Source organism: Biomphalaria glabrata, chromosome 1, assembly GCF_947242115.1.
Source record: "Biomphalaria glabrata chromosome 1, xgBioGlab47.1, whole genome shotgun sequence".
In the NCBI taxonomy this organism is placed as follows: Eukaryota; Metazoa; Mollusca; class Gastropoda; family Planorbidae; genus Biomphalaria; species Biomphalaria glabrata.
In genome coordinates this window covers 40105278-40120118 of record NC_074711.1, presented here as the reverse complement: position 1 = coordinate 40120118, position 14841 = coordinate 40105278, and the positions used below count along the sequence as shown (strand labels likewise).

At 36.0% G+C, this 14841-nt stretch overlaps 1 long non-coding RNA gene across 1 annotated transcript; it reads left to right on the top strand.

The window, feature by feature from the left end:
• The first annotated feature begins 12331 nt into the window (after positions 1-12331).
• LOC129927414 (uncharacterized) lies at positions 12332-14553 on the top strand. The gene is made up of 2 exons (XR_008779024.1): positions 12332-12538; positions 13300-14553. It is a non-coding gene; the product is annotated as an uncharacterized LOC129927414 (long non-coding RNA).
• Positions 14554-14841: the final 288 nt, after the last annotated feature.

Genomic DNA, 14841 nt, shown 5'->3' with positions numbered 1-14841 from the left:
ATTTTTAGCGTCCCCGTGCTTTTATGGGCTATTTCTAGAGTCTTGATTCTCTTATGGGCTATTTGTAGCACTATCATTATAGATGAACTATTGGTCGTGACATTTTCAATCCAAAGTAAAGCCCTAAGAGAATGAAAGTAATACTTTAATAGGCCCCCAGCGGGCAAAGACTTTTCATCAGATATGGAAAAATATGCAGGTCCAAACTGGTTTGCATAATCATGTTAAACACTGTTATTTCCACAGCGCAGACGTAAGTCCTGTTTGAGAACCCTTGAATAAAGGCTTAAAATAAACACTGAAGTTGTTGATACTGGCATGCACAATTAATTAATGCTGCACAATGTGGCCAGCTATCTAATGAGTGTTTTTACAAGAAGCAATGAAACGCTGTATGCCTCTGTTTTAGTAGTTGGTTAAGATGATAGCAACAAGACAGCGAGGCGTCCTCGGCGTTGTGGGCGTAAGTGAAATTCAGATATCTCTAACACCAATCAATGTCCAGTATTGAACCAGTGAAACCGCAGACAATAACCTAGACTAACCATTCAATGACACGCACTGTAGGGTTAAGCCAAGCATGGAGTTCCACATGATTGGTTAGATGCAAAGCAAATTATTTCAGTAACTAAGAGCCACGCCAGCTTGAGTGAACTAAAAGATGTGGGTGGATATAAGGTACTGTAAGTTAGGTTTATACATAACCTATATAACCTATATGAAGACATTAGGGGTGGACAGTTCCACGGGAATATCTTGGCGGGGTGTCTCTAATATTTGTTGGCATTCAACATATTACGTGTCTGGATCGATGCCGCGCAACGTGACGGAACCAATTACTGTCCGATGTCCAGGCAAACAGATGGAACGCTATAGCCGGCATCTAGTATTTCACTTGTCGATTCATTGCTCACGTGCCCCCGGACCCTGCTGACCAGGAGGGATTTCTGCGACTCAGTCCAAGTTGAACATGCTTATCAGTGGCGGCGCATCGAATAATGAAAAGATGGGCCACTTCTAGAATAACAAAAAATGTGGTTTCTTTGTTTCGATTTTACTTTTTTATTTCCTTTCCAATTGTGTTACATGGACAAAGAGATAGAGTGGGTTCAGATTAGATTTCTATGCGTCAGAGTCGTAGAGACTAAATGGGTTCATGAAGTGATTTCCATGATTCAGTGTGGGAACGGTTTTGAAACCATTTTAATGTTGATTCGCCCATGCTTCTAATGTTGGCTCGCCAATGGTTCTAATGTTGGCTCGCCCATGGTTCTAATGTTGGCTCGCCCATGCTTCTAATGTTGGTTTGCCCATGGCTCGCCCATGGTTCGCCTGTCTCTTGTCCGTTTCGTGCTTTTGATGTCTAGTCATGAAGCATGTCGGCTTGTCCAGGCAGTTAGGCGCAAACACCTTTTGGAGTTATTAAATAAGGATTCAGCATGTTTGAGGCACTAAGGAAAGCTGTAGTCAATACAAAACATTTCTCTCGGCAACATAATGGACATAATGTTGAACATAAATTTTGCAGTGATATAAGATCAAAACTAAAAGACAGGCTCTGGAGCTAATTATTGCAATATAGAAAGTAAGTGTGAACGTAAAGAATGAAACAAAAACAAGTGTAAAGAATGAAACAAATATAAAGAAAGAATCAAATGACGAGTGTAAAGAATGGAAAAGGTGTAAAGAAAGAAACAAAAGACAATTGCAAGAGTGGAAAAAAGTATAAAGTAATAATTAAAAAAACGAGTGTAAAGAATGGGGAAAATGTAAAGAAAGAAACAAAAGACAAGTGTAAAGAAAAGGTGTAAAGAAAGAAACAAAAGACAAGTATAAAGAAAAGTTGTAAAGAAAGAAACAAAAGACAAGTGTAAAGAAAAGGTGTAAAGAAAGAAACAAAAGACAAGTGTAAAGAAAAGGTGTAAAGAAAGAAACAAAAGACAAGTGTAAAGAAAAGGTGTAAAGAAAGAAACAAAAGACAAGTGTAAAGAAAAGGTGTAAAGAAAGAAACAAAAGACGAGTGTAAAGAAAAGGTGTAAAGAAAGAAACAAAAGACGAGTGTAAAGAAAAGGTGTAAAGAAAGAAACAAAAGACAAGTGTAAAGAAAAGGTGTAAAGAAAGAAACGAAAGACAAGTGTAAAGAAAAGGTGTAAAGAAAGAAACAAAAGACAAGTATAAAGAAAAGTTGTAAAGAAAGAAACAAAAGACAAGTGTAAAGAAAAGGTGTAAAGAAAGAAACAAAAGACAAGTGTAAAGAAAAGGTGTAAAGAAAGAAACAAAAGACAAGTGTAAAGAAAAGGTGTAAAGAAAGAAACAAAAGACAAGTGTAAAGAAAAGGTGTAAAGAAAGAAACAAAAGACGAGTGTAAAGAAGAGGTGTAAAGAAAGAAACAAAAGACAAGTGTAAAGAAAAGGTGTAAAGAAAGAAACAAAAGACAAGTTAGGGAAAATTTTAAACTTAAAACACAGCGTACAGGTAAAACAAACAAAAAAAAAGTCTATCTGCATACACCTAATTGTCTATTGACCTATCCACACCTGTAAGTACCTGTCTGTCTAAATCTGTTTACCGTAACACTTAGTAAACATCTCGAGTCAGAGCTCAGGTGACGATTTTTCTTGTTCCACGGTTCAAACCCCAGGACGAAGATATGAAACATGAAGATGGATGTCGCACAGACTGACATGGTACGTTCAACCTCAGACCAAAAGTAAACAAAGTTCTTTATTTCGTTTCTTTGTAGTTGGAAAAAAAACAACCAACTTTTTCATTTGGCTTTCGTTACTGAAGCACAGCTTGTAGTAGGTCTAGATGTTTTAATCATCTTTCATGAATTTTCGTATCCAGACTTAACAATCTTGAGTTTCTCTTTTAACACAAACTCTCTTGAGTTAACGATTTCATTCTGTATTTCAAAGAAGCCAATAAGGTTTTTAAGTATAATTTATCAGAAAGATTTAATGCCATAATTCCGAGAATATCCTTAATTATCCTTACTTAGCCTTAAATTCTCATTTTGCATTTTGAGTGTGAAGGATTAGAGCAACTAAGGTTCTCCACTTGACTTGATCAGACGCCAACTAAAGTATTGTATTAAGGCGCCATCGTGTCCAGGTCACTACAACTGATACTCAAGAAAACATTAAGAAACTGGAACAGACACAAAATAGAGCAGTGAGATTCACAACAAACGAATATTCACATTTGACAGGAGTAACACCTTTAGTAAAATCACTAAATTTAGAAAGTCTTCAGGACAGAAGACTCAAAAGTAAAGTAGCAATTATACATAAAACACTGAACCATAATCTTCAAATACAAAAATTTTTTTTAATAAAATACTCTGAAAGACACAAAGATAAAGGCACATTCCTCATTTCATATGCTAGGACAAATTTGTACAAATACTCCTTCTTCCCTAGTGCTATTAGAGCATAGAATAGGTTGCCTGAGCTAGCCAGGAAAACCAGTGACTTGGCAGAATTTAAGTCATTGGTTAATATGCATGACTAAATGCATGACGCGTAGTACGTAATCATCTTCTTTTTTGAAGTAACGTCTGTATTATATAAGATAAGATAACTAAAGTATTAAATTTAAACAAGGCATATTGAACTCTACACAAGTATGCTTGATTCTAGCCAAACATTTTAGGCTCAAACCAGACATATTTAGGCTCAAACCAGACATATTTAGGCTCAAACCAGACATATTTAGGCTCAAACCAGACATATTTAGGCTCAAACCAGACATATTTAGGCTCAAACCAGACATATTTAGGCTCAAACCAGACATATTTAGGCTCAAACCAGACATATTTAGGCTCAAACCAGACATATTTAGGCTCAAACAAGACATATTTAGGCTCAAACCAGACATATTTAGGCTCAAACCAGACATATTTAGTCTACCTTGGACTGCCATGTCTAGCTCATCGAAGTCTAATCTTTATAGCGTGTCCAAAAGAGTCGGACCTCGAGACCTTTGACCAACAGGAAAGATTAGTCCTAACAGCCAGGAATGAAACTTTCACCGACCTCTCTCCTAAAGGTTTCCCACCAACTAGATGATCATTTAATCGCCTCAGTTTCGTAGGGTCACGACCTCCTTGAGCTCCACAAGCGAGTCCTTATTATTCCTACGCTGTACCGCCACATAAACTCGAGATAGCAGACAACACAGCTTGCAACTTCCGCCAGGAACAAGGCTGCGTATGGGTCTGGAGTTGAAAAACTTTTTTTCTTGCTCTCAACGTGAAATCTACTCGGTACAGTGCAAGCCCCGGAGAGTATTGTGGTCTTCCAAGTTAACCTATAAATTTCATTTCATCATTGTCGCCCTAAGGTCTGGAATCTAATGTAGTCAAACTTTAAACAGACAAGTTTAACTTTACTAAATCAACCCAAGTTAACCGAAACATTTCCTTTCATCTTTGTCCCGCTAAGGTCTGGAATAAAAAGTGGTCAAACTTGAATCAGACAAATTCAACTCTGATCAAAACTGTTTATCTTTAATTCAATATGGTAGCTTTAACCAAGCGAGTAGAACTCTTACACAAACAAGCTTACTTACTCATGACACTGCCAACTTTTTCGCCAGTTCCTTTAACGAAATCTCTAATGACGGCCACCCCCATGACACGATTACATAAATAATTATCAAGTAAGATAAGATAATCCACCAGTGCGTGGGAGGGTCGGGCAGGTAAGACACGTGCCGCGGGATAGAGTATAAAATATTTGATCAGTGCTGGGCCTGCAATAATTGACTGGCAAGTATTTAGCTAAGTGTTTAGGTAAGTGTTTAAGTGCTTAAAGTCACTCAATGTGTTTGATGAGGAGGGGAAGGAGGGGCATTGTGCTGCAATCGGTGGTAGACTAGTAAGGTTTCACTAGCGTTGAGTAACAGGCTGATTGCTGGGTGAGGTGAACAGGTTGATTACTGGGTGAGGTGAACAGATTGATTGCTGGGTGAGGTGAACAGGCTGATTGCTGGATGAGGTGAACAGGCTGATTGCTGGGTGAGGTGAACAGACTGATTGCTGAGTGAGGTGAACAGGTTAATTACTGGGTGAGATGAATAGGCTGATTGCTGGCTGAGGTGAACAGGCTGATTGCTGGGTGAGATGAATAGGCTGATTGCTGGCTGAGGTGAACAGGTTGATTGCTGGGTGAGGTGAACAGGTTGATTGCTGGGTGAGGTGAACAGGTTGATTGCTGGGTGAGGTGAACAAACTGATTGCTGGGTGAGGTGAACAGGTTGATTGCTGGGTGAAGTGAACAGACTGATTGCTGGGTGAGGTGAACAGGCTGATTGCTGGGTGAGGTGAACAGGTTGATTGCTGGGTGAGGTGAACAGGCTGATTGCTGGGTGAGGTGAATAGGCTGATTGCTGGCTGAGGTGAATAGGTTGATTGCTGGGTGATCTGAATAGATATAATGAACAGACTGGGTTCTCAGTGTATTGGACGATCTTTGTTATTGAGGTAATGAACAGTCTTGGTTATTGCTCTAATGATCTGTCTTTGTTATTGATCAAAAGATCAGTCTTTGTTATTGATCTAATGAACATTCTTGGTTATTGATCTAATGATCTTTCTTTGTTATTGAGGTAATGAACAGTCTTGGTTATTGCTCTAATGATCTGTCTTTGTTATTGATCAAAAGATCAGTCTTTGTTATTGATCTAATGAACATTCTTGGTTATTGATCTAATGATCTTTCTTTGTTATTGAGGTAATGAACAGTCTTGGTTATTGATCTAATGATCAGTCTTTGTTATTGATCTAAAGATCAGTCTTTGTAATTGATCTAATGATCAGTCTTTTTATTGATCTAATGAACATTCTTGGTTATTGATCTAATGATCTGTCTTTGTTATTGAGGTAATGAACAGTCTTGGTTATTGCTCTAATGATCTGTCTTTGTTATTGATCTAATGAACAGTCTTGGTTATTGATCTAATAATCTGTCTTTGTTATTGAGGTAATGAACAGTCTTGGTTATTGATCTAATGATCAGTCTTTGTTATTGATCTAAAGATCAGTCTTTGTTATTGATCTAATGAACAGTCTTGGTTATTGATGTATTGATCTGTCTTTGTTATTGATGTAATGAACAGTCTTGGTTATTGAACTAATGATCTGTCTTTGTTATTGATATAGTGAACAGTCTTTGTTATTGATATAATGATCTGTCTTTGCTATTGAGGTAATGAACAGTCTTGGTTATTGATCTAACGATCTGTCTTTGTTATTGAGGTAATGAACAGTCTTGGTTATTGATTTAATGGAAAGTCTTGGTTATCTATGCAATGAACAAGTTTGATTATTGATATAATGGACAGTCTTAGTTATTGACAGAATGGGTCCTCAGTGTAGTGAACAGACTTGGTTCTTGATATAGTGAACAGTTTTTAATACTTAGTCTAGAACATGATAAACATTTCCAGCTCCATGACACAGTGCAGTAAGTAGATCAAAACAAATGTTTCTTATACTGGACACATACATAAATATGACAAACTAACACAATAAACATTTCGGCCCAAAACTAAGCAGATAACTCTAGATTGATATGAAACAAATTCATCTCTACGGAATGAACAAAATAAATAACACGTCTGGAGAACGATTGCTTGATAGTGAATGAAACAAAAAAAGAATAATAAGATGAGAAACAAAATATTTTAGTTTAGGTGTGATTATACTAGACTAGATTAGATAGACAAACACACATACATACATGGGGGCGGACGGATGGTAGGATCGATTGATAGATAGATAAATAGATAGACAGTCAGACAGTCAGACAGACAGACAGATAGATAGATAGACAGACAGACAGACAGATAGATAGATAGATAGATAGATAGATAGATAGATAGATAGATAGATAGATAGATAGATAGATAGATAGATAGATTTAGAATGCTGAGTGGAAAGCTAGACAGTGAGGCAGACAAAAAAAGAAATACAAAGACATAGTAGAAAGGAGCTTTACCAAACAAAAAGTCCAACACAAATCTCTCTGTTCAACAAAGTACAAAACTTACAGATTATTCAATCAATACTTCACTGTACACAACAGAACGTGCCAGGATCCGCCCGAGTTAACAACTGATCAACAAAAGGGCAACAAGATGTAGAAAGATGTTTGTTCAGACATTTCCCCCCCCCCATCTCACTCTCGTGGGAGGGGAAAAATTGAGCTATGTACAAACTCTGATAGAGCAGCCCGGTACTTCAATGTTTCTGTAAGTCTTAAAGCTTACATCAACATGCACTGCAAGTTAATCTTCACCGAACACAGATCTCCGTCTCTCTTCCTACGGTTTTTTTACTTTCTTGTTTGAATGTGCCTGATACATGGCAAGGTGGGCTGGGATTCAAACACCTTTTTTTTTTTTAGTTTGCTATATAACAATGACCTTGACGTTTAACAACTTCCAGCGAAAATGAAAACTTTGAAGGAAAAAAAAAGCCGAAACTGTAGAATGAGAACATAATACTTAGAGCACGAAAGTAAATTGGAGATTTCTGGAGATAAACTAACCAATGTCAAGGACGCTAAATTGAAGTACCCTGTTACCAACTAAATAACAAAGAATTGAGCTCAAATCTGAACAGTAATCCCAAGGCTTGGCGGTTGTTTCATATACAAAAACTCCTTATTGCCTCTAGTTATTCGCCTATTTATCTACAATATAAATTTTTGGTCCTGACCACTCATTCATTCATTCACTCATAACTAAATCTCCCATAAAAAATGTAACATATTCTTTCTTAACGTAAGCCTAGGACAACGGAGCCATTTTTAAGATCGAAACCACTGCAGTTGAATTTTTTTTAAACCGATTTTTTATTCGCAATATTAATACATTATTTGTTTAAAAGCCGACATTTTGGTGTCAAAAGTACAAAACATTAATTCCTTACGCTTACGCACTTATGAACACTCTTTCAGTTATTGTTCTCTATTTCTTCACAGATCTAGATCTTTAATGTCCTTCTCCTCCAGGTGTAGGTACTTGTCAGAATGAGTGCGAGCGATTATCTTTAGATCATTATGATTATACAGATTATCAAATGTGTTTTTTACATCTGTATTAAAACGCCTATGTGTGTGTTGAGAAAATTACAATAATTTGAACTTTAAAGCCTTTAGTAAATGACTGAGAATAGTGAGAGCTGTGGGGTAGCGCTGTAATGCGGGCCGTTTTATTGATGGATTTAAAAGTGTTCAAGGCGCTATGCACCTATACCAAGTATTCCAACACTAGCGTAGCACGGGTACCAGGTATAGTTATGCACTCTTGTAGTTCAAGGTCAACAGTTTCATTAGAAGATACAATGGGTTATTCTAAATAAGGTGTTTCTATAGACCTAGATCTATGACTGACAAAATTAATGTGTAGATTGAGGACTATAATAAGTTGTGAATAGTGGTTTTTCCTCTTTCAAAGTGGTCCGCGGGAAGTGACGTTTCATTTGGAAATATTGTGTTTATATGTGTTTTTTTTTTCTTCTATAGATATAGTTATAGTTTCTAATTATAGAACAGGGAGATGGAAGGCTACAACTGATGGGCCCAATAAGTGTTTGCACATAGTCCTTAAAAGGGGTCTTCATGCTGTGGGGTAGTTCTGTAATGCGGGCTTTTCAATTGAAGTTTAAGAGTGTTGGACCATTGAGGCGCTACAAGCGATGTTCTATTGACCAGTCTCTCTCTCTGCTTTCTCTCGTGATCGTTGATTCCCCCCTTGCTTGGTTTTGTTCATGTTTACTATTGTCTATTATTTAAATTTCCTCTCTTCTTTTTTTTTCTTTCTGGTTTTGATACTTGTAAGAAGTTGGGATTTGGTCACGTGACATCGTTCTCTCAGTTTACATTGTTGCAGTCCTCAATTTTAATCCTTTGTTAATCAAATACATTTTCAGCTGTGTTTAACTATTAGCTTTCAATAACTATAGAATAAAAACGTATCTACATTCTTTGATCTTTTTTCATTTTTAACCTGAACCTTGCACCTTGTGTCAACGTAACCTTTTAGTTAAGCGCTCCTGAAGTCCAGATCTTAAAGGTTCTTCTGTAAGGTGTTCAAAGTCAAGTTGTTTGAGAGTCTACACAAACACACTTAAGTCTTGTGACACGCCTTCTAAGACTCATGTAAGTGTTTGGTTACAAGTCGGCACCCATGGGGGGGGGGGGCGGTTGCTGCTCTAATCTCTTCGTCGTCTTTATATTTTCTTAAACACACAAAAAAAAGAACAAAAAAACTTTAGGGCTACAATAACTTAATTGAAGAGCAAAGCTGTACGCTAACTTGTATCTACAATACTGATATTAAATCACTTTGTCTGTCACTTTGTCTGTCACTTCGTCTGTCACTTCGTCTGTCACTTTGTCTGTCACTTTGTCTGTCACTTCGTCTATCACTTCGTCTATCACTTTGTCTGTCACTTCGTCTATCACTTCGTCTGTCACTTCGTCTGTCACTTCGTCTGTCACTTTGTCTGTCACTTCGTCTATCACTTCGTCTGTCACTTCGTCTGTCACTTTGTCTGTCACTTTGTCTGTCTCTTCGTCTGTTACTTCGTCTATCACTTCGTCTATCACTTCGTCTATCACTTCGTCTGTCACTTTGTCTGTCACTTTGTCTGTCTCTTCGTCTGTCACTTCGTCTGTCACTTTGTCTGTCACTTCGTCTATCACTTCGTCTGTCACTTCGTCTATCACTTCGTCTATCACTTTGTCTGTCACTTCGTCTATCACTTCGTCTGTCACTTCGTCTGTCACTTCGTCTGTCACTTTGTCTGTCACTTCGTCTATCACTTCGTCTGTCACTTCGTCTGTCACTTTGTCTGTCACTTCGTCTATCACTTCGTCTGTTACTTCGTCTATCACTTCGTCTATCACTTTGTCTGTCACTTCGTCTGTCACTTCGTCTATCACTTCGTCTGTCACTTCGTCTGTCACTTCGTCTGTCACTTTGTCTGTCACTTCGTCTATGACTTCGTCTGTCACTTCGTCTATCACTTCGTCTGTCACTTCGTCTGTCACTTCGTCTATCACTTCGTCTGTCACTTCGTCTGTCACTTCGTCTGTCACTTCGTCTGTCACTTCGTATATCACTTCGTCTGTCACTTTGTCTGTCACTTTGTCTGTCACTTCGTCTGTCACTTTGTCTGTCACTTTGTCTGTCACTTCGTCTATCACTTCGTCTGTCACTTTGTCTATCACTTCGTCTGTCACTTCGTCTATCACTTTGTCTATCACTTCGTCTGTCACTTCGTCTGTCACTTCGTCTATCACTTCGTCTATCACTTTGTCTGTCACTTTGTCTGTCACTTCGTCTATCACTTCGTCTGTCACTTTGTCTGTCACTTTGTCTGTCACTTTGTCTGTCACTTCGTCTATCACTTCGTCTGTCACTTTGTCTGTCACTTTGTCTGTCACTTTGTCTGTCACTTCGTCTGTCACTTTGTCTATCACTTCGTCTATCACTTCGTCTGTCACTTCGTCTATCACTTCGTCTGTCACTTCGTCTGTCACTTCGTCTATCACTTCGTCTGTCACTTCGTCTATCACTTCGTCTGTCTGACCGAGTGGAATCTTGTCCACGTTATTTCTTTTACTTTCTACTCTCGACTCAAGTTGAAACTTTGCACAATTATTCATTGTCCATGACAACACAAGAATCAATGAAATAACATTAATCAATTTGTCGTAATTAATTAACATTTTTGTATATTAAAAAAAGTACTAAACTAAGGGACGATAAGCCTTGTGTAGAGAATTAGGTCGTTTGCTAAAAATTTTAAACTAACAATAGACTATAAACCTTTTATTTATATAAGTACTTGAATAGCTCAGTGGCAATTCGTGGAGGGTTGATTTCCACTTCAGAATTGATCAATTAAAAAAAATTGCTTTTTGAAAAGGCAGCACGGAAACGTTCTCCCAGGTATCTTCACCTTCACCTTCACCTATCTCTTAGTCTGCTGAACCGTTGGGATCTTCTTCTTTTCCCTTGTACTGTTCCATGAAGGAAGGTCTTTGCTAGCCCTGATGACCTTATGATATGTCCATAAAGTTTAAGTTTGCGTTTTTTTTCCCCCCAACTGGTCCACAATGAGCATTCTATAAGCATGAAAGTTGCGCTAAAAAAATGAATACAAGTATTTCCAATCTCATACATTTAGTTTCGTTAGTTTACAATCTAGATCTATTAAAAATTAATTACATCATTGATAAAAATACAAAAATAAGTGATACAATTTCACTCCATGTCAGGAGGTTTTTTTATTAAAGTATTTTTTATACTCAACTTGTTTTGTGTATGTATTTTGTGTATGTATTTTGTGTATGTATTTTATTATTTTGTGTATGTATTTTGTGAATTATTTTGTGTATGTATTTTGTGTATATATTTTGTGTATGTATTTTATTATTTTGTGTATGTATTTTGTGAATTATTTTGTGTATGTATTTTGTGTATATATTTTGTGTTTGTATTTTATTATTTTGTGTATGTATTTTGTGAATTATTTTGTGTATGTATTTTGTGTATATATTTTGTGTATGTATTTTATTATTTTGTGTATGTATTTTGTGTATGTATTTTATTATTTTGTGTATGTATTCTGTGAATTATTTTGTGTATGTATTTTGTGTTTGTATTTTATTATTTTGTGTATGTATTTTGTGAATTATTTTGTGTATGTATTTTGTGTATGTATTTTGTGTTTGTATTTTATTATTTTGTGAATTATTTTGTGTATGTATTTTGTGTATGTATTTTGTGTTTGTATTTTATTATTTTGTGAATTATTTTGTGAATTATTTTGTGTATGTTGTCTTCAGTGCTTATGGTGTTAACGTTTATAGTTTGTCTCTAAACGTTGTTTTGGGCTTCTGTTAACTTATTGACATTGAGGTATTGATCATGCTGAGTATACAACTATAGATCAATAATAGACGAAACAGACGTTTCTGCTCAGACATCTAAATAAGAGAACAACACTCTCTCAGTCAACAAGACGACGAACCGTTCATTTCATATTAGAGAAAGAAACTTGATGGATACATTTTGAAATGAGATGAGTATCGAACTCATACGAATCATACAAAAACAAATTGGCCTGTACACACACAAAAAAAGACTTAGATAATAAAGCCAACTATAGCATTGCATTACTACCAGAGATATATGGGTCTGTGACATTTACGTTTTTTTTGTAGGCTTACTTGCCTATACAAGTCTCCATAGCATACATTACCAGTGCATTGTTTGAAGAACCTTAATAATATAGACCAATTTTTAGTCAATATACCCCCTTCGTACACGGTGTGTACATATGTACACATGACTTTAAAACGATTTTTTTTCACATGAAAAGTTGTGGACAAGTTTTTTAAACACCGGAAATAAATTTATCGACCTCTTCTTTGTTTATTATACACCGTATTTTACACAGAAAGGAAGCGAATATTTTTTTATTTCAACTTGAATCCAGTTGGTCAAATAGCCCGATTTGGTAAGTAAATTCCTAGGTCTAATTTTCTTATTAAAACTATTCTCTTCGATATAAATCATATTAAATATTGTAGTTAAGATGTACGTAATTAATATGTTACCATTTGCAATATATAAAGATTAATATATTGTCCTAAATAATTTTGTGAATAGTGATGTGTACAAATGTTCACAGCGTGTCTCACTTGAGTAAAAAAAAAACATGATCGATAATTGGTGTTACGACTGTGTCCTTCTAGATTCTATTCTAGATCTATAGAATTAAGATCTAAATCTACTAGATTTTTACAAATAGTAACAATTCTACTGGTGTTTATTTAAATATTTCGAAGCATAGATTATAGATTTATTAGATTTATTTCTAAATATAGTCTAGATCTAAAAATAGATCTAAAAGATCTTTACATTTTAAATGTTAGATTTACTTTAGATCTCATTTCATTTTCTTGTATGTTTCTGTTTAGTTTTTCAAAGTATTTGTTTTAGATTAGAATTTGGATTTAAAGACTAGATCTAAAATCAACTAGATTTAATTAATGTATAATTTAATAAGCTAAAAAAGGTTAGTCTAAAAGTAGTCTCTAGACTTAAAATTAAATTTCTTTGCGTGTCCATTGCAGCGTTGAGAGAATATATTTGATCAATTATGTAGGCCCTAAATGATCATTTATACACATAATTTAAAAAGTATGATTATTAAATATAAATTATAAGTTTTATATATTACATCTGTTCATTTTTGTTTTATTGTTTTTATTTCAGAAAACACCCTATTAGATCTTTCTGTTGAGGATGTGTTACAACAGAACACTGCCTAACTCACTGCCTGGTTGTATGATGATCATCTGTTCGAAACCTGTCCGGTTCCATCCCTGCTGTCCTTCAAGAGATTTAGGCTAGGACGAAATATTACTACTTCATGACCACACAGTGACATCTAACTGTGAGATCTTTATTACAACAGATCGCTGCCTCGTCATTTGGTTTCGAAATGCCATCATGATGGTCACTTTTTTTAATCCTGCACAATTCCATCGCCCTGCTGTGTCCTGCAAGGTTTTGTACTAAGATGTAATATTACTACTTAGAATACCATGTCTCCCCCCAGAGGCAATCTACTGTTGAGGACTTATATTACAACGGATCACTGCCTTCGTTCTGTATGGGCTTCGAAGTGTCGTCTTAAATGTCACCTGTTCAGACCCTGCCAATGACTGTCCCCTGCTGGCCTGCAGGAGGTTTGTGCCAGGATGTATTAATATTTAATTATGTCTTCACCCAGAAGCATTCTACTGTTGAAGACTTGTTCAACGAATCACTGCCTAATCGTTTGGTTTGGGTTTCGGACTGTCGTCTTAGAGGATTAGAGGTCACCCATTCAAACCTTGCCTACTTCCGTCCCCTGCGTATCCTGAATGAGGTTTGTGCTAGGATATAATTATCATGTCTACACCCACAGACATTTTACTGTTGAGGACTTATTGCAACGAGTCACTTCATGGTCATTTGGTATGAGCTTCGGACTGTCTTCATGGTGGTCATTTGTTTGAACCCTGCACTTTTCCATGCCCTCGTCACTGAAACCTCAAACTTCATTGAAGCTTATTATAAATATTAACAATTCTTAAGCTATCTAGATTATATACAATGTGAGAATATATTTATGTACTGTTGTGCTGTTAGAAAGAGAGATCCTATTCAAACATGGTCTTTTTCTTATTTCGCAGCCTCAGATGCCACAAACAAGTGTTTGTCAACCCTGATATAACTGTTTGTGAAAACGTGTGTGTGAATGTGGGCTTGCTTTAGGCTTCTTTTGAAGCATGTATCTGAAAAGTTGTTGCAGAATTAATTACGTCAAAGGTGTACAAATGGTAGGATGGGATACAATGGGCGAAGCTGAATACTCAAAATGCTATTTTTATGTAGTACTAGTAAGAAAAAAGTGATTTTTAGAATGCCATTTGCTTAATAAAATAAATAGATTTGATAAAAGTAAATAAATAATTTGATTTATATTGGTTGTTTAATTATTTTTGTTAAAATTTTTCTCTATATAGCTATGTTAAATTATGTCCCCTTTTACTGCATTGATACACGGTGTGTACAAACGTACACATGATGTAATTCGCTTAATTGTTGACCGATGGACAAAATTTTTGCTTCACTTACTCCTGAGGTCCATTGCATCATAACCCACCCACAAAATAATTTTTTGGAACTAAATTGTGACTTCGTGTACGAAGGGGGTATAAACCAAATATTATGGCCTTTGATTTTATTATTATACCAGCTGAAAAAAAT